The 21947-nt window shown below is 44.1% G+C and overlaps 1 protein-coding gene across 2 annotated transcripts in view; it reads right to left on the bottom strand.

Moving 5' to 3' along the window:
* The window catches only part of ZBED4 (zinc finger BED-type containing 4), a 40125-nt gene that overhangs the window by 5952 nt on the left and 12226 nt on the right, over positions 1-21947 (bottom strand). The window contains exon 2 of one of the 2 annotated variants that reach the window (XM_075927857.1): positions 21199-21275. The gene's annotated coding sequence lies outside the window, so the exon portion shown is untranslated. The remainder of the gene's footprint in view (positions 1-21198; positions 21276-21947) is intronic. The other variant, XM_075927866.1, reaches the window with a different exon arrangement.

Genomic DNA, 21947 nt, shown 5'->3' with positions numbered 1-21947 from the left:
TCTAGCTCATGGATGGGGAACATAAGGTCCGGGGAATGGATGTGGCCCCCAGATGCCTGGATCCAGCCCCCAAGGATCAGGTACCACATAGCATTGGGGAACACACACTGGCGCTCCGTGGGGCTGGAGCACACAAAATCTACTAGGCTGGGCCCTTCTAGGCTCTGGTGTGGGAGAAGAATGTGGGGAGTGTTTCTCCTTCTCAGTCATGGGCCACACCAGTGAGGATTTTTTCTTCTCACTTGTGTGTGGCCCCCCAACTGATTTTTCTGTGGGTCAGTTGCCCCGACCCAAAAAAAGGTTCCCCATCCCTGCTCTAGCTGAATAACCACAGTCTTCATGAACTCAAAAATTCACTCCATCACCTTACACATTTTGGATGTAAGTAGCTTTAGAATTATTTTTTAATTAAATGCAGTAACTGTTTATTCCAGATAATTGAACTATACCACAAAAAATAATGAATTTGCTTGGCTCTGTCAGCAACTTCCTTTTCTGACACAACAGGACGCAGCTGCCTTCTAGAAGAACTGCAGGCTTCCAGCTTGACGCCTTGGATTCCAGTTCTATCACCCTGATCCCTTCTTTCTTTTTCTTAGCTCTTATTAGTAACAAGAGGCTCACAGAAGGGGAAGTTGAAATTGTAGTGGACCACAGCTTGAAATTCAGCTACAAAAGCCGCTGTTCTTACTGACCTAACTGCCTGTGGTTCATCAGAGCACTTCTGGCCTGACATCAGACAGAGTCTGTGTCAGTCTGAGACTCAGGTGCTGGAATTACCAAGCTAACATAGTTAAGATGAGGGAAGAACAGAGGTTAGCAGCAAGGCTGGAGGGCACAGCTTCTGGCTGACTCCTACTAAATCTCACTGATTAAATTGATCAGCATTTTAATGCTAGAGAACCACCAATGACCAACACCTGACTCTTACCACCACAAAATGCACTTGTCTGTGTAAGTTACGTTTATAGGGGCTAATGTTCACCAAGGGCGGGGAGGCACACAACAGAATGATGGCTTCCCTGTAAGCTCTACCTCCACAAGACAAGGTAACAAAATCTACATGGCACATACAGCAAAACAGGTATGTGTTTGTGGTACCAAGTAGCTGTAATAGAGCTGTCAGTTCTCCGAGTTAACAGGATTTTTGGCCACTGTTGTAGGCAATCTTGGGAGGACATGAACAGCCACAGCCTTTATATGACTTTCAGACTTACAAGTAAAAACCCTTTTGTTTCGTTAGGGTCAGCATTTTCCTAATCTTTTCAGGAAGAACAGCCTACCCCAGCAGCTTCAAGAGGTAGCACTCCCTCCCAGGAAAAGCAGGAGCAATCTATATCCTTTTCACATGTAGAAAGCGGGTAGCAAAAAAACCCAACACTCTCAATAGCTCTGCTCCCTCCTGTGCAAAGTGACAGTTGCCTCTTCTTCTCAAGGAGGAAAAGAAGAGGACCCATACTGATCACCAGGCTTAGAAAGTAGAGCTCTCTTGATGCTGCAGATTGGGCAGATGTGGGCTATGTGTGGGGCAAAAGAGACTCAAGTAAATTAAATGACACTTTTTGCAGAGAAGATAAGAAAATCCTCCACAACAATATCAGGCAGCACTTAATACAGGGTTGTGTAATGTGATTTCATCTGGGACTTTGAGCACGAGCTTCTGGAGTGGGAATCAAATAACTCATTTGCTACCTACTTTCACAAGTTTGTAACAACACATAGAGGGGTGGGCAGGAAACCCTCAAAGGGGGAAAAAAAACAAGGCGTAGGAGAAGGGAGGAAAGAAAAAAAATCTTTGGAAAGTGGTGAGTGTATGAGAAATTAGTTAATACTTATCCCTTAAATCAGTGTTTCCCAATTAGCGCTCCACGGAACCCTGGGGTTTTGCGAAGCGAACGTAGGGGTTCCGTGAGGAGCCAGCACTGCCCTGCCCCCTCTGAAAGAGAGAGAGAGAGCTGGCTAGCCAGCTTCTTAAAGAAGCAGCACACTTGTTTCCCTTGCCTCCCCAGCAACACAGGCGTAGAGAGGTGGGGGAGGAAAACAGTTGCTCCTGGCCGGCACACTAGGGGGGTGGCAGACAGGAGTGAACTCGCGTGACACACAGCAGGGAGGGAAGCACTTTCCCTCCCCAAAGGAGCTGGCGCGCAATGCCTGAACAGCTGGGGCTGTGGCACCCAGCAACTTAGTTCCGCCACCTTTCTGCACGGTGCAGGGGCGGGAGGTCAGGAGACTGGAGTCTGCGCAGCTCCGACTGTGAAGGCAGCGCGCTGTGCCCTGGGACTCACTGCGCCCTCCCCCTGCCCCCAGAACAGAATCGCAGAAGTTGCTGGAGTGCAAGAGCCCCTGCTGTTCAGGCAGCGCATGCACCAGCTGTATTGGGAGGGGAAATGCAGTCGCACACTTCCCATAACCCAGAGGCGCTGCAGGATTGCCAGGTACTGCTTCCAGCTGCCCCTGTCCAGACCCCCCCACAAGTACCCTGTCCCTTGCCCCCACCAGCACTGTCACCAGCACCCAGCCACCCACCGCAGCACCAAGCACCACCTTGTCCCTGGCCCCAGCACCCTGCCATCCACCCTAGCAGCACCCTGGCCCTGGCCCCAGCACCCTGCCACCCACCCCAGTGCCCAGCAGGACCATGTCCCTTACCCCAGCATCCTGCCCAGCACCCTGCCACCTGTGCCAGCATTCTACCACCCAGAAGCAACTTCTCCCCGGCCCCAGCACTCACTAGCACCCTGTCCCCTGCCCACACCAGCATAGTTGGGACCACATTAGTGAGGCTTGGAGTGGGTTTTTTGCATCTCATTTGCATGGCCCCAACTGACTTTTCTGTGGGTCAATGACCCTTGACTCAAAAGAGGTTCCTTGCCCCTCTCATAAATAAAGACAATGCTAAAACCTTTTGAGTTTGACATATTTTATTTAAAAATGAAGCCGGGCCAACATGCCCCCAATTGGGGCCAAATCCCCATCTCACTGCAGCATCATAATACTCCTGCAGCACCGGACCCCAAATCTGAGCCTATCATACACTGGAACCCCCTGTCCTGAGCCTCTTACACCCCCAAACTCCTGCATCCCCACATCCTCAGTCTTCTGCCACAACATTCCTGCATCATCCACACATGGCAACTCTGGGTCCTGAGTCCATCATACTCACAGCCTCCTTGCCCTGAGCCCCTCACATATCCAGCCCAAACTCCTGCACCCTCACATCCACCAGCCTGTGACTTGCTCGGCACTCCTCAGCCTGGAGCCCCCTCCCTGAGCCAGCATCCCCTTCTCCTGCATCCAAATTCCCTCACAGGGCTTGCACTTCTTACCCCTTCCCACACCCAAATCCCTCATTCCCACCCCAGGGCCCGTACCTCTTGTCTCAATCCAGTGAGAGTGCATAATGGCTGGGAATAGCAAGTGATGTGGAGGAGAGGAACAGAGGTGGTGGGGCCTCAAAGGGGTGGGGTCTTGGGGAAGGAATGTGATTCTCATGCATTGGTGGGTTCCTCCCTCCCCCCCCCCCCTTTTTTTTTTTTGCTTGACAAATCTAGGGATTCCTTGAAATTCTGAAAAGCTGAAAAGGGTTCCATGGCCAAATAAAATTGGGAAACACTGCCTTAAATATACTCATATGTAAGCATAAACATAGGAATTCTAGGCCTACAGGCTAGTTCCCAATTTAGGAAACCTACTTTACAGGAATTATTCAACCCTCAGCTAATCATCAGACCCCTTCAAGATGATAAGTTGAGCATCAAAAAATTGGAGCATCCATCATAAGAATTAAAATGGTTTATCATCCATAAACATGATTATTCCCCCCATTCAACTCTACATAGGATTTCAATCTGTAAAAATCAGATTTTTCCAAAAACATGTACAGTGGCATGCAATGAAATCTAAATCTGCTTATAACTAGTGTACAGGATTCATGCTTGCCTGGACACTGGACACAAACTCTATTTCAGTTTTAGTGCTACTTCTAGAAATACAGGATATGAAGCAAAAACCTTTCTCTTGAATATTAGACATGCATAAAACAGATATTCTGTAGAACATATTTAGTGCAAACTATATAAATACTGTGGATTTTCCAAAGACAAATATGTCTAATAGCCCTTAACACTCATTTCATCAAGTTTTGAAAATAGTTCTCTTAAGGTCATCTTTCAAAAAGTATGACGTGTATACTGGGAGGAGGGGAGGACCACAAATATATAGAATAATGATATAAGGGGGGGGGGGGGGAGTGTCAAGACTGATAAATAACTTTTGTACAATTGGATGCTTTTTTGGTTTTGCAGAAAAATATTATAAGGGGTTTTCCTCCTGCGGTGAGAAAATGCTTCTTTCTAGTAAAGATCCACATGATTTTCTCCTGGAAGTAGCACTGTAACTAGTGTACACACTGGAAACATAAGAACATAAGAACGGCCGTACTGGGTCAGACCAAAGGTCCATCCAGCCCAGCATCCTGTCGACCAACAGTGGCCAACACCAGGTGCCCCAGAGAGGGTGGACCGAAGACAATGATCAAGCGATTTGTCTCCTGCCATCCCTCTCCAGCCTCTGACAGACAGAGGCCAAGGATACCATTTTATCCCCTGGCTAATAGCCTTTTATGGACTTAACCTACATGAAATTATCTAGCTTCTCTTTAAACTCTATTATAGTCGTAGCCTTCACAGCCTCCTCGAGCAAGGAGTTCCACAGGTTGACTACACGCTGTGTGAAGAAGAACTTTCTTTTATTAGTTTTAAACCTGCTCCCCGTTAATTTCATTTGGTGTCCTCTAGTTCTTCTATTTAGGGAACTAATAAATAACTTTTCTTTATCGGCCCTCTCTACACCACTCATGATTTTATATACCTCTAACTTTAAGAGAGTTTGAAATGCTTCTCATTGATTCAGAATTAAGAAAATTTAACCACAGTTCCAATGAACTTATCATCTGGTATCTTAAGAAAAAAGATTTGATATAGTTCTAAATGTAAATGTCTACTTCAGCACATACAGTTGTCATATTTGTTAAAATGCAAATTTTAAAATACTGTAAAATATGCACGCAAAATTCTCAAATGCGTAACATTTTCAAACTCCAACTGAAAGTCATATGTGTCTTTGAATTAAGGAAAGTAGTATGGCAGCGGTTCTCACACTGGGACCTCAGCTAAAAAGAGATAAGGAGGTGCCGGACTCTCGCAGTCCTACTAAATTAACAGGGGTCTGCACAGGCACAGATCAGCCAAAGTGGATCAAATTGCAGGATTAGTACTTTAGGTTCCAAGACCAACTTTTTTTCCCCCCCTGTGCTGAGCCTCACAGCATGATTTGTGAGGGCAAGAGTTGGGAAGAGGTAATGAGGGTCTGTAACTAAGGCCACATCTACACTGGCAGATGTAAAGGGCTGGTAATTACAGTGCGTCTCAGAGCGCAGCAGTGAAAACGCTACTGGGTGTCCATGTTGTCAGCCACCAGTGCAGTAGTGTAACCATACTTGCAGTGGCTTTTGGAGCGGTGCACTCTGGGCAACTATCCCACAGAGCAACACAGGTTTGCGGGAAGGTGGAGGTGAGGTCCTGGGTCCTGTACCAATGTTTTGTGGTGAATCACTTGATATCCCAGCAACCCCCGTGCTTCCATCTGCCTTTGCTGCCATTTCTCAATGACTTCTGCGCTGCCTCCTCTGTGTGCAGGACTGGATCCCCAGCAGTTGATAAAAATTCTGATCACTAACATGTCATGAATGGCAGCTGAATTATTCCTGACGCTGCAAAGTAATGATGAAGAGTCCATGCACCCATACATACAAGATTTCCTGTGGCATTCACAGAGGTGCAGATCACAGTGGAATGCTGCTTTTGGGTTCCTTTGGAATGGAAAAGTCGATGGTTGAGCTTATGCAGAGGGCCATCAATTGCATATTGCTCAAAAAAAATGTGACTCTGGGCAACGTGCATGAAATTGTGGACTGCTTTAAATGGATGTGCTTCCCAAACTACGGAAGGGTGACAGATTGCATGTACATTCCAATTCTGGCACCAGACTACCTAGCTTCCCAGTACTGTAATCACAAGGGCCATTGCTCCATGGTTCCGCGGGCCTTGTGGATCAACATGGGCATTTTACAGACATTAATGTAGACTGGGCCGGAAAGGTGTATAATGCTTGCATCTTTCGAAAAATCAAATTGCAAGCAAGGATTTTTTTTTTTTTTTTTTTTTTACAGACCAGAATATCACTGTGGGGGATGCGGAAATGCCCACTGTGACCCTTGGAGACCCTGCCTATCCCTTAATGCTGTGGCTCAGGAAGCTGCACACAGGGAGCCTTGACAGCAGCAAGGAGTGGTTTAATAATACACTGAGTAAGTGCAGAATGATGGTGGAGTATGCTTTTGGCCATTTGAAAGCCCGTTGGTGTTGTTTATACAGGAAGTTGGACATGACCAATGATAATATCCTTATGGTTATGGTTGCATGCTACACTCTTCATAATATTTGCAAAGCGGGGGGTGAAAGCTTCAACTCAGAGCTCGACTGTTGAGGCTCAGTGCCTCAAAACCAAGTTTGAGCAGCCCGAGACCAGGGCTACAAGGCTTAAGGATGCCTTGAAGTTGCAATTTGATGCGGAAAGTCACTAAAACTGGTTGCCATGCATAGGAGTGCAGTGACTGCATTGCTAGGGGCTTATCCTCATTGGTCCATGTGCTGCACTTAAGGCTACAGTGACCATAGCTCTGCTGGGGTAGGCTTGCTTGCTTCCATGTAAAAGAATAACCATTGCTTTGAAACACATGAATTTCATTTATTAAACATAGTAAATGTAGGACACACAAACTATGAAACATCTGCACTGGGTGGGAGACGGGGGAAGGAGGAGAGGCAGGAAGTAAGGCATGCTCCAGGAGTTTTATAGATTTGTATATGTCCAAGTTTCAAGTGCAACCCTATTATCTGACGTGCTGTGCAAGAGGGGCTGCATTTCATCAGAGCTAAACTGCATACAAATGGGGGTTGAGCACAGTGGGAGTCTGTATGGGTGAAGGTTTGGTAGGGCAGGTGTGGAGCGCATTGCATGATGCCTGGGAATAGGGTGATGGCCAAATTGCATTGGCATTGACAGAGAGGTTGGGTGTATGGAAAACAATTTTGGGACACCAGCTATGGCAGGAAGGGAGAGTGGACAGTCGCACATACGCTCCATCTTGTCCACTTGCCGCTTCATAACATTTAAAAGCCCTGCCCTCCTCTCACTGACCGTCTGCTCCAATTCTTTATGTTTGGTGTCAGAGTGACTCAGGATGTCATGCAAAAACTCCTCTCGAGTTCTGTGGGGGCGCACACTAGACTTTTTGAGCCTCTTTGCAGGCACTATGACTTCAGACTGGCATGCCAAGGTCAGCTCTATCAAGGCACAATTGTAACATTAACACTAGATACAACACTGCACTAACCCCTTTTAAACACCTGCACTGTTCACATACCTAGTACCCATAAGATACAGGAACCCCACAATGGTGAGTTCACCACCAGGGCTAAGGAATCCCTTGGTGTAGGAGGCTGGGAGTCTCATTTGTACCAGGGAACAGCTAGGTTCTCTTTCATGCTGGGCGGTACTGCACTCTGGGCCAGTGTGACTTGAGGAGAGCATTGTGGGAGGGGCATGGGGGTGCCCGATAGTAATGACCACTCATTTCCACACACTGCATTCATCCCAGAAGACATCTCTGCTTAGGGTGAGCAGAAAAGCAAAGAAGGGGTCTTTTACTTAACTGTAGGTTCCATCCAGGACCATATACGGCTTGTGTTTGTACATCAATGACTTTAGCACTGTCCCACCCCTGCATCCTCCCCCTCCCCCCCCCACTCTCCCACCGCTGATAGCACAATGGTGAGGGAACGTCAGCCTTCAGAGGACAAAGAGCACAGGAGCATTGCCAGCAAATCTGTGCAGACACCTGGCCCAGCAGCTGTAAGACATTTAATGAGATCTGAGGCAGATTACTGTGAAATAAGAGATTGTATCAACACCCCGTTCAGAATCTGAGTAACCCTGTGCTGGTAGATCTAACAGAACCAAGCCTCCTTTCTAGAATTCTTGTGTTCCCAGCAACTCGCCTGAGTGCTTCCAAAGACCCAACCCACTTACTAAGCTCTTCATCTGCAGCCTCCTACTACTGCCACAGGCTCACTTCTTCAGAGGTACAAAACAGCTCCTGATCAAAGGCATCTGTGGATGATGAGTCCTGCTCTTGTTCTGGGTCTCCCTACCACTCAGCACACTTGTCCATGATTTCCTCCTCCTGGCTTAGTCCATTGTTGGATGAAATATCCATGGGGGTCTTCAGAGCCAAGATAGGGTTGCCTCCAAGAATATAATCCAGTTCTTTGTAGCACTGGCAGGCTATGGGTGCGGGACTGGCGCAGCAGTTTGCTTCCTGCCCCATGTGGCAGATGTTTCACAACTCCTTGACTTAGATCCTGCACTGCAGGGTGTCCCAGTCATGGCCCCTTTCAGTTAAGCATCTTTGAGATCTGCCCATAGGTACAGCTGGAACTGGACAGCCTCCTCACCTCAAACACTGATGAAATCTCCTGGGGCAAGGAGCAGGCATAGCATGATGGAAAGATGCACTAAGAACACAGCACTGAGCAAACAGGAGGGGGATTTTCATGTTTCAAAAACGATGCAAAGAGCAGGTCTGAGGGTTGGTCACCTGAGAGCAGGGCAGTAGAGTTAAACATATGAACAGAGATAAGAAAAGGCATTGTGGGAAGGATGCCAGAGGCCAGTCATGACACAATACTACACCATGGTGTCCACACTGGCACTCTAGTGCTGTTTACAGATCACAGTAATCTCTATGCTTCCCATCCAGGAGGTTTACCTAGAGTGAGGCAACTACAGAGCTAGTGTGCGCTAAGTGCCTTGCCAGTGTGGACACCTTGAAAATTACAGCACTGTGGAGTTAGAGCATACTAAGTAACTTGCCACTGTAGACTTGGCCTAAAGTTAGTTGTGTCACATGGATTTTTGGCAAGCTGAGCGCAGCATTAGAAATGTTATAGTTCAGGGGCTGCTTAACGACTGTGTATTAGCCTGTAACAACCAAAAATGTTTGTAGCATCATGCTGCACCCTCTCCCCAGGCCATGTGTCTTTTGATTAGGTGGAGTTCTCCTTGCAGTCAGTTAACTGCATCATATTTACACCCCCTATAATGCCACGGGAACAACTTATAGTGGTTGGGGACCAGACATATCTAATATCTTTACTCATCTCCTGGAGGATTAATGAAGTACATAGTTTTAATTTAAACTTATAAAGTCTGAACAATGCTAACATTCTGAATATTTTAGATAAGTTGAGGACATTTTAATAGGATAAGAATTTAGAGAAATGTAAATTTGCAAGTGAGATAAATTACTACCAGCACAAAAAAACAAAGTAAGAGTAATATCTAGAACAGTCACCAGAAGAAGAACAAAAAGGATACGGCAGAATAAAAATGGACAAAATTATTCTTAGGACATCTGATTAGTAATACTGAAAAAAACACTTACTGTAAACACAAAGAATTTTAAATATCTGTTTTATTGTGTTTATGCTCTTAAAATTTCCTTTTAAAACTTGATTCACCTTTTTTAACAATGACAAACTGGAACAACAGGGAAGTCTTATGATTAAGCCCGGGGTTAGGACTCCAGATATCTGGATTCCATTCCAATGCTGCCACATCTCGTGCAAATCTCAGTTTCTCCGCACCTCTGTTCCTCACACCTAAAACAAAAATACCACCACTCTCTTGTCTATTTAGATTATGCAACCTCTTTGGGGCAAGGAAAGTCTTACTACAAATTTCTACAATGCCTGGTTTTGGTGTGGTTCTCTAGGTACTATTGAAATACTTACTAGAATAAAAAATACATTTGGTAATTTACAAATATTCTAGAATTGGGACCTAAAGGGAACATCTTATTTTAGGAGGAACTAGGATAGTGCAAAATTCTAATCTATACATTGGGGTACACAAAAGTATCACTGCTAGCTGTCTGAACTGTAATAGGGAAAAAAGAGCATCTGAGTCTCAGTAATTTGAAGGCAATGTCAATGAGGTTTCACTGAATAAAACCTGTGGCAGCAAGCAGAAACAGATCTGGAATGTTGTGTGACATCTCTACTAGGATAGGGGGAAGAATGCTGGAATTAGATGGTTCATGGAGATTCTGTGACAGTTGGATACAAGCTGTTGGGAAAGACAAGGCAAGCACCTGAAGTGCAGTGACAGCAGCTGGTTCCCGAATCCCCGTCACCTCCCTAGAAAGGCAGGAAACCAGAATAGTCAGGAATAAGAATGCAATATAGACTAGAGTAAAGCAAGAAAGCGATGGAACAGGAGAAGAAACCCAGAGACCTAGGCTGACAGAGAAGAGTGGGAGGACTGAGGAATTCAGCTACAAAGGTATGTGAGCTGCTAGCTATTCTCTCTCAGACTGTGGAGGGTTCTGACTAACCAGAGATGATTCATTTCTCCCCGCATCACTAAAATCTCTAGGTGCCTGGTCAGAGACTGCAACCAAGTCAATAATTCATTCTGGTCGGGGTACAGGTTTGAAAATACGAATATGAAGTCACAATTAACAAATGCAAGGGGTTCACTTTTCCAGCTGCTGTATCTTCAGCCTTAAAACTATGCTACAATGTTAAAATTAGCAATACTAGTACCCACAACATAAATCATAACATAATTTTATTGTACATAAACAGAAACCATTTGGTTTACATTACAAATAGAATAAAGTGCTGATTTCAAGTTGCTATTGATATTTCTGAACTTACATTTGTTTATAACGGTTGTTTCAGTTAAAAAGACACTGTCAAGCTTAAGTATATCAGAGGGCTTATTAGTCTGTAACTTTAAAAACGAGCAGTTGCTTGGCACCTTAAAAACAAGCAGTTGCTTGGCACCTTAACCAAAATATATAGAATCAGGAGCTTTCATGGGCAAAGCTCACTTCAGAATGTGTGGAAATAAGAAACCAAAAGATATATAAAACAGCAGAAGTAGTACCTGTCAATTGTAGGATCTGTGTTAATGAGGCTAATTAAGTGGGCTGGATGTGTCCCATAAATAGATTTTTTTATATAGAAATACAGATGTTAATAGCAGGAGAAATTTCTGTATCAGAGGCAGCAGCATGGGGACAGGGGACAGGGACCAAATGCTCACAGAGAGCCAGCTCCCTGCAAATACCAGCTCCCTCTTGCCCACCTGCACTGCTACTTCTGATACAGAGGTGGTGGAGATGGGGGTAGGGCTCTGTGTAATCGTGCACATGACCGAATCAGCTCAGGCTCATACATGGTTACACGTTCACATCCCAACTCAAAGACATTTTGTAATTTAAAAATAGTGAAAAGCATTTAAGGAACGTGGGTTTATTTTAAATGTAAGGATTTGATCAATTATTAGACATTTATATTCCTGTAGCGTCTACACACCTCAAGAAAACAGTTGTATTGTGCTAGACTTCAAATATGTGCAATCCTTTTTCCAAGGATTGTAATCTAAAAATGTTTTTTGCTTTGCATGTTTTGAGGGTAGGCATGATTCATGTTGTAAGTTCTAACCCAGAAATACAGTTAATTGTTGCCTGATTTGCAATACCCTAATACAAAACCCACTAAATATATAACAATTGTATTTTGCAGTTACTTTGCTACATTTAAAAAAAAATTACAATTTCAACATTTCAAAATTTAAAAAAAAATTAGTGGCTCAAGAACTAAAATACCTTCATACCTCAAATGGTGGTACAAACACTCAAAATATCAAGTATTAACTCTGATTTAAATTTTATCATTTGTAGACATTATAGAGTCACAAGTTGTTGGAATTGTGTGCAATATCTATGGATAAGATTTTCAGAAATTCTCAAGCCTGGTCTAAATGTGCTTCCCCCACATTCAATGGGAAATTGTCCAGTGACATTTTGATCATTTATTTAGACGTGAATTTCCATGTCAGGCTATATAACTAGGGCAATGTCACTATTAAAAGTCATATTAGAGTATCTTTTTCAACAGAAAAACTGCTATTTAGGTTTTATTTGTTCATAGGATTTTTAGCAGTAGACATCAAAGCTGTTGTTAAAATCTAGTGCTATATAAGTATTCGAGGAAGGGATGAGGGGAACAGATACAAAAAGGCTGGAATAGGACAATATGATGGAGAAGGAAAAGATGAAAGTAAGAGCAAGGTAAAAAGAACTCAGACACATCAAGGAAAGAGAAAATACAGATAAAACAAAAGTGACAAAAGAAACATCGATCTCGATACAAACTGCTTTTTCGTTGATTGAAAATACTAGGTCTACTTTTAGAAAAGCAGCAGGAGAGTCAGAGCACAGATCCTTCATGGCAGGGGTTCTCAAACTTTGTGATACTGCGATCCCCCTATAGGTTGCTTGCGATGGGACCCACAGTTTGAGAAATACAGTTTCATGGGTTTGTCCCGCTCCCCACCTCCGTCCTGTCACTCAGCAGAAATACTGTGCTTTAGAGCAAGTGGTGCTCAACCTTTTTTAATTTGCGACCCCCCCCCCCAGGACTGGGAAAATTTTGGTTGAGCAGGAGAAGGGGCAGGGGGAGAGAACAGGAACATTTTGGTTAAGGGAAAAAAAAGGCGCTGGGAACATTTTGTTGCAGCCCCTTTAATTTAAAGCGCTGATCCATTGCAATCCCCCCCAGGAAGACAGCTGCAACCCCTGACTCATGGGTTGCTCACCGCTGCTTTAGAACGCCCCCGCCCACACCCCAACAGAGCCACTCATTACCTATGTTGCAGATCCCTGCTCGTTCCCTACCTCATAACATCCAGTCTGCTCCTACTGTACCTGCACCATGTGTCAATGATCTGAAGTGCAGCTGAGAAATGCAGAGGAAAGACATGTCTCGATCATTTTATTGAAACAAAGAAATAAAACAAGTCAAATGATTCAGGATAATGCCAAATAATCAGGAGTGGTGAAGGCATAAGGTAAAGGAGAAAAGACAGGCAGGACAGCTGGTGGATCTGAATGTTGCATCTAGTCAATTTTGCTGATTGTCTTCCTGAAAAATCTCTTTGTAAATATTAACAGAGCAGTAGTAAAAATACAGGTTTTAAACTAGGTTTTAAAAAGTTAGACTACATCATTTAAAGGATGGTCTAACTAAAACTGGATTTTTTTCTAAGTTAGTCAATTTTTAAAAAGTTAAGTTGAAAGATCAACTAGGAAACTCCTAGGACACTTACACTGTGTGTCAGTTTCCTTTTGATACTATCAATGATCAGATCCCAGGAAGGTCTGTTTTAATCCCCAACAGCCACTCAGAACCTTGATCTTTACTCATAATTCCCAATGACTTTGAAGGACTGAACTTTGATGGGCTAAATACAACAACATGGTCTTTAGAAAGATTTATTTACAGCTTTTTCATTATTTTATTACAATAGAACCTTGGAGTTATAAACACTAGAGTTATGAAATGACTGGTTGACACCTCATTTGAAACCAGAAGCACACAAATTAGGCTGCATAAGAAAAAAAAAGGGCAAATAAAATTCAATATTGTGTTAAAAGTAATCTACTAAAAAAAAGGGACAGTTAAAAAAAACTGACAAAAGGAAATAGTTTATTTCATTTAAATTAAGATAGTTAAAAGAAGCAGTTTTCTTCATAGTAAAGCTGTATTAAGTCAATGTTCAGCTGTAAACTTCTGAAAGATCATAACGTCTTGTTCAGAGTTACAAACTTCCATTCATGAAATATTCATAACTGAGGTTCCACTGTATATTAAATTTATATAGAGATATGGAACAATATTTACACTTAGCCTGATTATGCATATATAGGTGAATTAATAAACTAGATACACGTATTAAAGCAGAGGGTCCCTGAAATAGCAATATGTGTACTGTACAAAGCACTGAGTACTACATAAAAATATTACACATTAATTTTGCGTTAAATTTGACTATTTTTCTTTGGTTAGTTCTGAATAGCTTTATATAACTTCCAAAAATTACCATAAATTACAAATGATTCTTCAAACAAGCCTCTAGTTCATCTCTGTACTATGCTTTCCTCAGAATTAAAATATCTCCAAATACCTTCTTTTCCCTGTTAACAGAGCTAACCTTTTCTTGGGTTCACCCTAACACCTAAACATATTTCTCAGATTCCCTTCTGGTACAACTAACAATGGACCATGGCAAAAACACTAACTTAGAACATTTCTCTAAGTCTTTAAAAAAAAAAAAATCTTTGGAAATACTTTACCTTGCCTATCACAGGAATAACTAAAACCACATCACTCTATTTTGGGTGCTCAAGTTTAAACTGAATTCAGTGATGTGGTTATATAATCATAAATAAACTGTACACTCATCACAAGCACCCGAGTCTACCACTGTGCCATAAAACCCATATCTCATTTTAGTACAGTAAGTTTATCTCTAACTCCACAACTGAGCCCACTCCAAGACCATGCTATGATAGCTTTGCATAGGCTTTTCCTGTCCATTTGTCAGCAGTCAGCTCTTCAGCATACAACTGTTCTAGGCTCCATGCCAGGAGGCACTGATCCTAGTCTTTAGTGCAGGCACATTTTGTTGCTGCTTAGGCAAGAGTACAACAGGAAGAGGCAGTTGTCACTGAGAGGACAAGTAAGGGTAAAATGGTGGTTCCCACCATTGCAGCATTTGGTACAAGGAAGAATTCTGACACAGATACTGGTCTCTTCCATGGTACACCAAAAGATACTCTTCTTCTCTTCTCCAAAGAGCCAGTCACAAAAGAGACTTGTCCTATTGATGCAGGAATGGGCAAATAATATTTTGCTCAAAAAGGTGAAATTGAAATAGGATAGGAGTTTAATGTATATGAAAAATGATTTTGAGTAATATTTGGCATATTCAAAATGCTTCACAAACTTCAATCTACATAACACTTATTTAATACAGATAAATGTTATCCAAGTGTCATCTGTGGCTCAGTGGTTAAAATTGCATTAATATTTGTTTTTTAAAAATTCAAAGTAGTTTAAATCACTTCATAGAGTATGAAATTTAGTATTTTCTCTCAGCAACATTATGCCATTTATGTTTTATGTCATGTACAGTTCTAATTTCCTAGAAAACGTGAAGTAAATCCTTTTAACAAATCCAGTTTTTTGGAGTCTAAGGAAGGGGAACTGAACAAGACAAATGTAACAAAGGAGAGGAGCAGATATAAAAGAGGAAAAGCACTTTGTTGCTCTTTTGAAGGCGAAGAGAGGGAAACATGTTCCTAAAGCTATGGCTGCTTTTTTCTCCCTATTACCTCAGTGCATGTACAGGTATCAGCCTACATGTCCAACTTTTTCTTCTACTTTCAACTTAACTGTGGGAACATATGCAACTAACACATTACCATTTCCCCCTCCTTGGATTGTCTATTCTAGAGCTTTTCTGAGAGTGGAAAAATGAGGGGGAGAGAGAACAAAAGTTATCAAGATAGAAAACAAAAGAAAAAAAGTGGATAGAAAAAAAACAGATGACTGTAGCTATGTCAATGAATGATGGGAAAGACCACAGGGTGTGTTAATCTTCTAATCAATCACCAGGAAGGTTCCAACAAGATTAGGAGAGCCACTAATTTAGGAAGTTTTCTAAAAACTAGAAGTGACATTTTTAAAATTTCAGGGCACATGTCCGATATTGATTGATCTCGCTAACATGCAACTAGATTTCAATTCATACTAAGCAGACACACAAAATCTAGTGAATTAACTAGATGTTTTAATTGCTTCTATTTAGACTAAAGGCTAATGAATAAAAGATGTTTACAACCAAAATTATGAGATCTTAAATTTTAGACATAATCCCTTTTGAGAAGCAGAGGTGAAAATACCTGTTAGCAGGACTAAAAGGTCAGCAGAAGCAGAATCTCTGCTCCTTCATAACTTAGCAGCTCCATACTCCAGGCAACCGGCCAAATAGCACATAAGTTGAACAGGAGGTAAGCCTCAGTGACGCGCACAACCTTAGAAACTCTTAAAGGTATGTCTACACAGCAATTTAACACTCATAGATGGTCCAGGTCAGCTGACTTGGGCTGCAGGGCTTGGGCTGCAAGACTGGTGTGTAAATATTTGGGCTCAGGGTCCCCCAGCCTAACCCCAATAGCCCATCAGTTGAACTAAGCCAGCCACAGCCCAAAGGCTGTCTCTAACGCAATGTAACTGCAGGGTTAACAGAACCTGAGTTAGCAGACTGAGGGTTTGTTGAACTGGGGGTTGAGGCTCTACACTCATTTGTAACCGAAGGTTAGGAACTGCTGAACTCTGAGTCCTAACCTGGTGGCCCAGCATCTGCACTGCATCATATGACCAAGTCCTACCACCCATATCCCAGACTTCCTAGCACCCCTCCATTAAGCGGCTGCCCTGGACTCTTGGTCGTAGTGCAGCATAGGAAAACTTCAGTGTCCATCAGACTTGACTGACAATAAGACAAAAAGTATTGGCTCCTGGAATTCTTTTGATGGACATCAAGTCCAGTGGGATTCCATATCCACTAAAAAGCAATACTGAATCCTGAGTCCAGGGTGGACTCAGATTTGAACTCCTCAACTCCAGGGGGCCCTTGAATCTGGGGCCTGGTGAACACAATGGATGGACAGACGTAAGGAGGGCAAGGTTTGAGTAAGAGTTTGAACCTTGAGCTTACACTGTAGAGCAGACATATCCTAAAATATTCTCATGCTTGCTCTTGTCCACACGTGCAATCCCAAGCATGAGCACGCAATGACCAGAGAACAATATACTTTGAGCTGAGATCTATTTTGGTGGATACATTTTATATTAGGCATGCTAAAATGTGATCATTTAGGTAAATGCGTAACCACTGAAAATTTCAGCGGTTACACATTCATACACGGGGGAAGCAGCCTGCCAACTACGCAGAAAAGCAGGAGGAGGGAGCTCCATGGGAGCTGGTACGTGTGAGGAGCTGGCTTAAAAGTCAGCTCACAGTACACTACGAATGTTAAATTGCGGTTAATTGACTAGTCGAGTAGTCAACAGAATTTCTATCAACTACTCGATGGGCACTTTCGCATTCCTCCTTTGAAGTTTCAAAGGAGGAATGCGGAACACCGTGTGCAGCTCGGGGCCAGCAGGAAGTCCCACTCACTCTGAGCTGCATGCAGGCATGCCAGCTTCAAAATGAACAAGAGTCCCTACTGGGGGCTCTTGCGCATTTCAAAGCTGAAGCCCACTCTCAGTCCCCCACTGACCCCGGGCTCCATGTTGCGCTACTGATTTGAAAAGCCACAGGGAGCCCAGGGTCAGCTGGGATCCCAGGCCCCGTGCAGCATTTCAGCGGAACCCAGGATCAGCAGGGGACTCCCCAGCTGACGACAGGTTCTGCGCAGCATTTCCCAAAAACCCAGGGTCAGCTGGGGACTCCCCACCTGATCCTGGGTTCGGGAGAAATGCCACATGGAGTCTAGGATCAGCTGGGGAGTTCCCCAGCCAACCCCAGGCGGCGCTGCGGCTTTGAATCAACAAAACAGCGCCTTACAGCTGAGCTGGGGATCAGCTGTGTGGCGCTGCCCTTTGAAGTACCCCCTCTCCCCCCCCCCTTTGCTGCCTCTATCAGATAGAGGCAGAAAAGGGGCGGGTTGGGGGGGGGGGGAACTAGTTGACTAGTCTTAAACATCCTTAGCATGCACCCGCTCCCGCCTGCCCCCCCACATTGCTGCATCTGTCTTAGAAAGCAAAGAGGTTAACCCATAAGCCCAGTGAATCATGTAGTACATGTTTACACTTTCACATCCCTATTTTATATGTAAGAAAATTTAGCATTGCCATATTTACTCTTAGTATACCATATAATGTTTCTTACTAGAAGATTTACCCAACATTACTTGGGACAACTCAATTTTTGGTTTTCGTTTTTTTTTTTTGGGGGGGGGGGGGGTTTGAAAAGAAAAAGAAAAAGTTCATGCTTCATTTAAATCACTGCTCTGAGGTGGAGCGGAGCGGAGGAGTTTAGTATGCAGGCTAACCCGGGAGAGAGGACTACCCCAACCCTCTCTTACCACAGCAGCTTGGGGCCAGGTGAGGAGTGCCTCGCCATTGCCACCACTGGAGTGGTGCATGTCCCCCAGTTGGGGCTGGTCCAAGTTCATCTCCCCCCTGCATTCCTCACTCTAGCTGGGGAGCGCAGCCAATCGGGCAATTTCCTTCACTCCCTGATGAAGGGGAACAGCCAACCATGTTCCTGTATGAATTGGGGGGGGGGGGGGGGGAGAAGCTTCAGCAAAACAACCCCAGCCAGCCTCTTTCACCTGACTGGTGATTCTTCTTCCTTTAAATCAGGCCTGAGCAAAATACAGCCCATGGGCCGAATCCGGCCCGCCAAGCCACTGGATTCAGCCCACAGAGGCAGCAGAGAGCCCCAGGAAGGCTCCCCAGCTTTCCCCACAGCCCCGTGCAGAAACGCGGCTGCAGGGTTCCGTTTCTGTTTTAAAACGGGAGGGGAGGCAGGGAAACATTTTAAGCTCTGCAGGCAGGCAGGCTACTTTGGCAGCTGGCAAGTAAGTCTCTTGGTCACAGGCTGCTGCTGGAACCCCAGCCCCATCTCTCCCCCCCCCCCCCCCCCCCCACTCAACATACCCAAACCCTCTGTCCCCCTCTTACACCCATACCCCCTCCCAGATCTGGCACCCCAATCTCCTGCCCCAGATCACAATGCCCTCCTACTCTATGTCACATCTCAAACCTCTGCACTCCAGTCCCCTACCCTAGGTCACAACTGCCTGCTTCATCCCAACTCCCTCCCAGACTCCAGTCTCCCTCCTGTACTCCAATCCCTTACCCCAAGCTCCCTTCTGCACCCAACCTCCATCTCAGACCCCGCTTCTCCTCCATTAATATTATGTGGCCCTCAACCACTTTCCAAAATCTTGGAGTGGGCCCCCCCCCATCAAAAATTATCGCCCACCCCTGCTTTAAGTTACGATATGAAGTTGTATACCAAATTTGGTTGTCCCGGCTTTTACCATTTAGGAGTTCTTTAGCAGAAAGACAGAATCTCTTAAACATATAGCAGATTAATACCTACACAAATTACTTTTGATAAAAGAATGCAAATGGATACAGTAAATTTAACCCTGATACCAAAAATCACAGCCAAAAATTTTAAAAACTAATTGGTTTAACATTTACATAAAATTCTATTTTCTTTACTTTTCATATTCCCCAAAATAGTTATTTTACCTAGGATTACCCTAAAGCAGTGGTTCCCAAACTTTTTTATACCGCAGACCAGCAAACTCACTCAAATACTGTTGGCGGACCACACTGAAATAATTGCATATTCATTATGGTAATTTTATGTCATGATATATCAGGCAAATCAAAGGACGGGGACATGATAGTTAACAAGAATTTGAAAAACTGCTGTATGCACACATTTTTTAACAATAATAAAATACTCGCTAATACTTGTTAAAGGGTATTCTCCGGTCCAAAACCTTTGCTTCCGTTGTGCCAGAATCGAAGAGACAGAACTAACAGTGCTGACACATTTTGCACATTCATATTTTCCTATGCACTTAATAATACATAACAACGTGGTGGGTACCTGCTGGCTGGGAGCAGCTAGAAGCCTTGGGAAGGTGCCTATTGATCAGGGAGGGAGGGAGAACAGAGTTGAAGGGACAGTAGCACTCCACAGAGCACTTGGCCCCTTCGTGTAGCAGTTGCTGGAGCCAGAACCGGGGCCACGGTGAAGGTGCCCCAGTAGGAACAGCCTCACCATGGTCCCGGCTCCAGCTGCAGCCCACCTGGCTGCAAGCAGCCCCACTCACCCAGCTGCTGCATGGGTAAGTGGGTGGAAAGGGAATTCCCTGGGGAACCCCAGCGGGGGAAGCTAAATAAAAATTGAGGGCACGGCCTGGCAATGTGGGATCCGCTGCCCTAAAGAATTATTACTTGAGTTAAATCTGAGACATGATGCCCATTTATAATAGAGTTAAAGTAGATATTTTCATATTTTCAATTAATGCTTTTAACTTTGAGAGCTGCAATAGAAAATTGCTTTTGATACATCTATTAAAAGCTGCAGTATTGGACATTATATAAGGAAATGTGGTGAAATTACTAAAATTCACTTTGATGTGCACATCTGTTGAAGGCATTTTAAATGAAAAGGTATATATTTTAATAATATTTAAAAGTTAATATTACCATCTTCCAGAGAAAAAAGTATCATCTAGTTTCATGAAGTCTCTTTGGAAAATACTAGCGGTGAACAGGACGGCCACTACAGAAACTGCTCTTTCCATCCCTACTACAATAATTCTGTCTTAAACAGTCAGGGTAGTTTATTTCTCCTTAACTATGTGCTAAACAAAAATAGTATGCAACAAGACCTCTCTGACTTACCCCTAACATATGACCTGACCTAGAAGAACTTTCCTGTTACTGGTTCTTCAAATGTTGGGTACATTTTGAGAAAATATTTGAGACTAGTATAGTGTTTGTAAGTGAACCTATCAGTGTCTCCAGACTCAACATTTTACCTATTTAAAATATTTTGCCCATCTGTTGTCACTGTCCATACGATCCAATGAATACATTAATTTGAAAAGTTAAGTTAAAACTGGACTTAAAGAAAATAGCACATTCTGAAAGCCTACACAAGAATAAATAGCATTTTTGTCCACCTACTTTAATGTACTATGAACAGCTTTTACCTACTGCATTTTTCCTCTATTTTTTTAAAAAAGCAATAAAGCATATCCTGCTTTTCTGATGATCTTTGCTTTCTGATCAGAGTAAATACAGAGAGAAACTTTAAGCCTAGCACTTATCATTTCACAGGATAAAGATCCAAAAACCATTAGAGATTTTGGCAAGTGTTTATTTCAAAAGTATCTAAAGGATTTAGGAGCACAAATGACACACTTGTTTCTGAATTCTATAAGCACTTATGCAATTCCTATCACACTCACACTAAATTATTGATGAACAAGTTAAATAACTTTCATTTATTCAAGTCCTTCTGTAACAGCTGACTTGCTCTAAATTAAGAAAAAAATAAAAAGAGGCACAAACTGGAAAAAGAAGAGAGTTGTCCAACAGTTTTTTGACAGAGACTTACTTATCAGGTCCAGTGTGCTCCACCGTCTTCATTTCAGGTTCAGTACATGGTATCCAAATTGATGCTGAGAAGTCTACCTAAGGGAGGGAAAAAACTTTGTTTTATTTTACTAGGGGGCAGCGCACCCTACTTGCTATGTTCTCCAACCTCCCTCTCGGCTGGAGAGGGCCCAGGGCCAACGCTACCTGGCCCCGGCTCTTCCCCGCCACCCCCCACACCGATAGGGAGGGTTAGAGGCCACCCCAGCTCTTCTCCCCCTGCTCCTGTGGAGAGCCCAGCCTCAAAGCCACCCTGGAGGGGGGCAGACCCGACTCTACCCTGCCCCCCAGCCTCAGCTCTACCTTGATCCCCATCCCCAGCAGCTCCAGCTCTCCCCCACCCCACCTACCTCAGAGAGATGGGGAGGGGAGGGGAGAGGCCAGGCCAGGCCAGCCCTGGCCCAACCCCTGTCCCCTCCCTTGCCAGGCCTGGCTCACTTCCCCCAGTCGCTGGGCTAGGCCTCATCACGGACTCGGCTCGCTCCCTCCAGCACCAGGGGATTGGGCCAGGCCTGGCTTGCTTCTTCCAGCTATCCGGGGGTTGTGCCAGGCTGGAGGCCACTTGGCTCTCTTTGCAGACACACACCACCCAGCACCAGGGAGGGGAAAGCTGCGTGGCTCCCGTAGCGCTGGGAGGAGGCCACGTGCCATGTAGCTCATGGCTCCTGCGTCCACCCCCCTCCCCAGCACAGGGTAGAGCAAAGTAGGGAG

The sequence above is a fragment of the Pelodiscus sinensis genome, chromosome 1 (assembly GCF_049634645.1).
Source record: "Pelodiscus sinensis isolate JC-2024 chromosome 1, ASM4963464v1, whole genome shotgun sequence".
NCBI lineage: Eukaryota > Metazoa > Chordata > Testudines > Trionychidae > Pelodiscus > Pelodiscus sinensis.
This window is presented reverse-complemented; position numbering and strand designations above follow the sequence as displayed.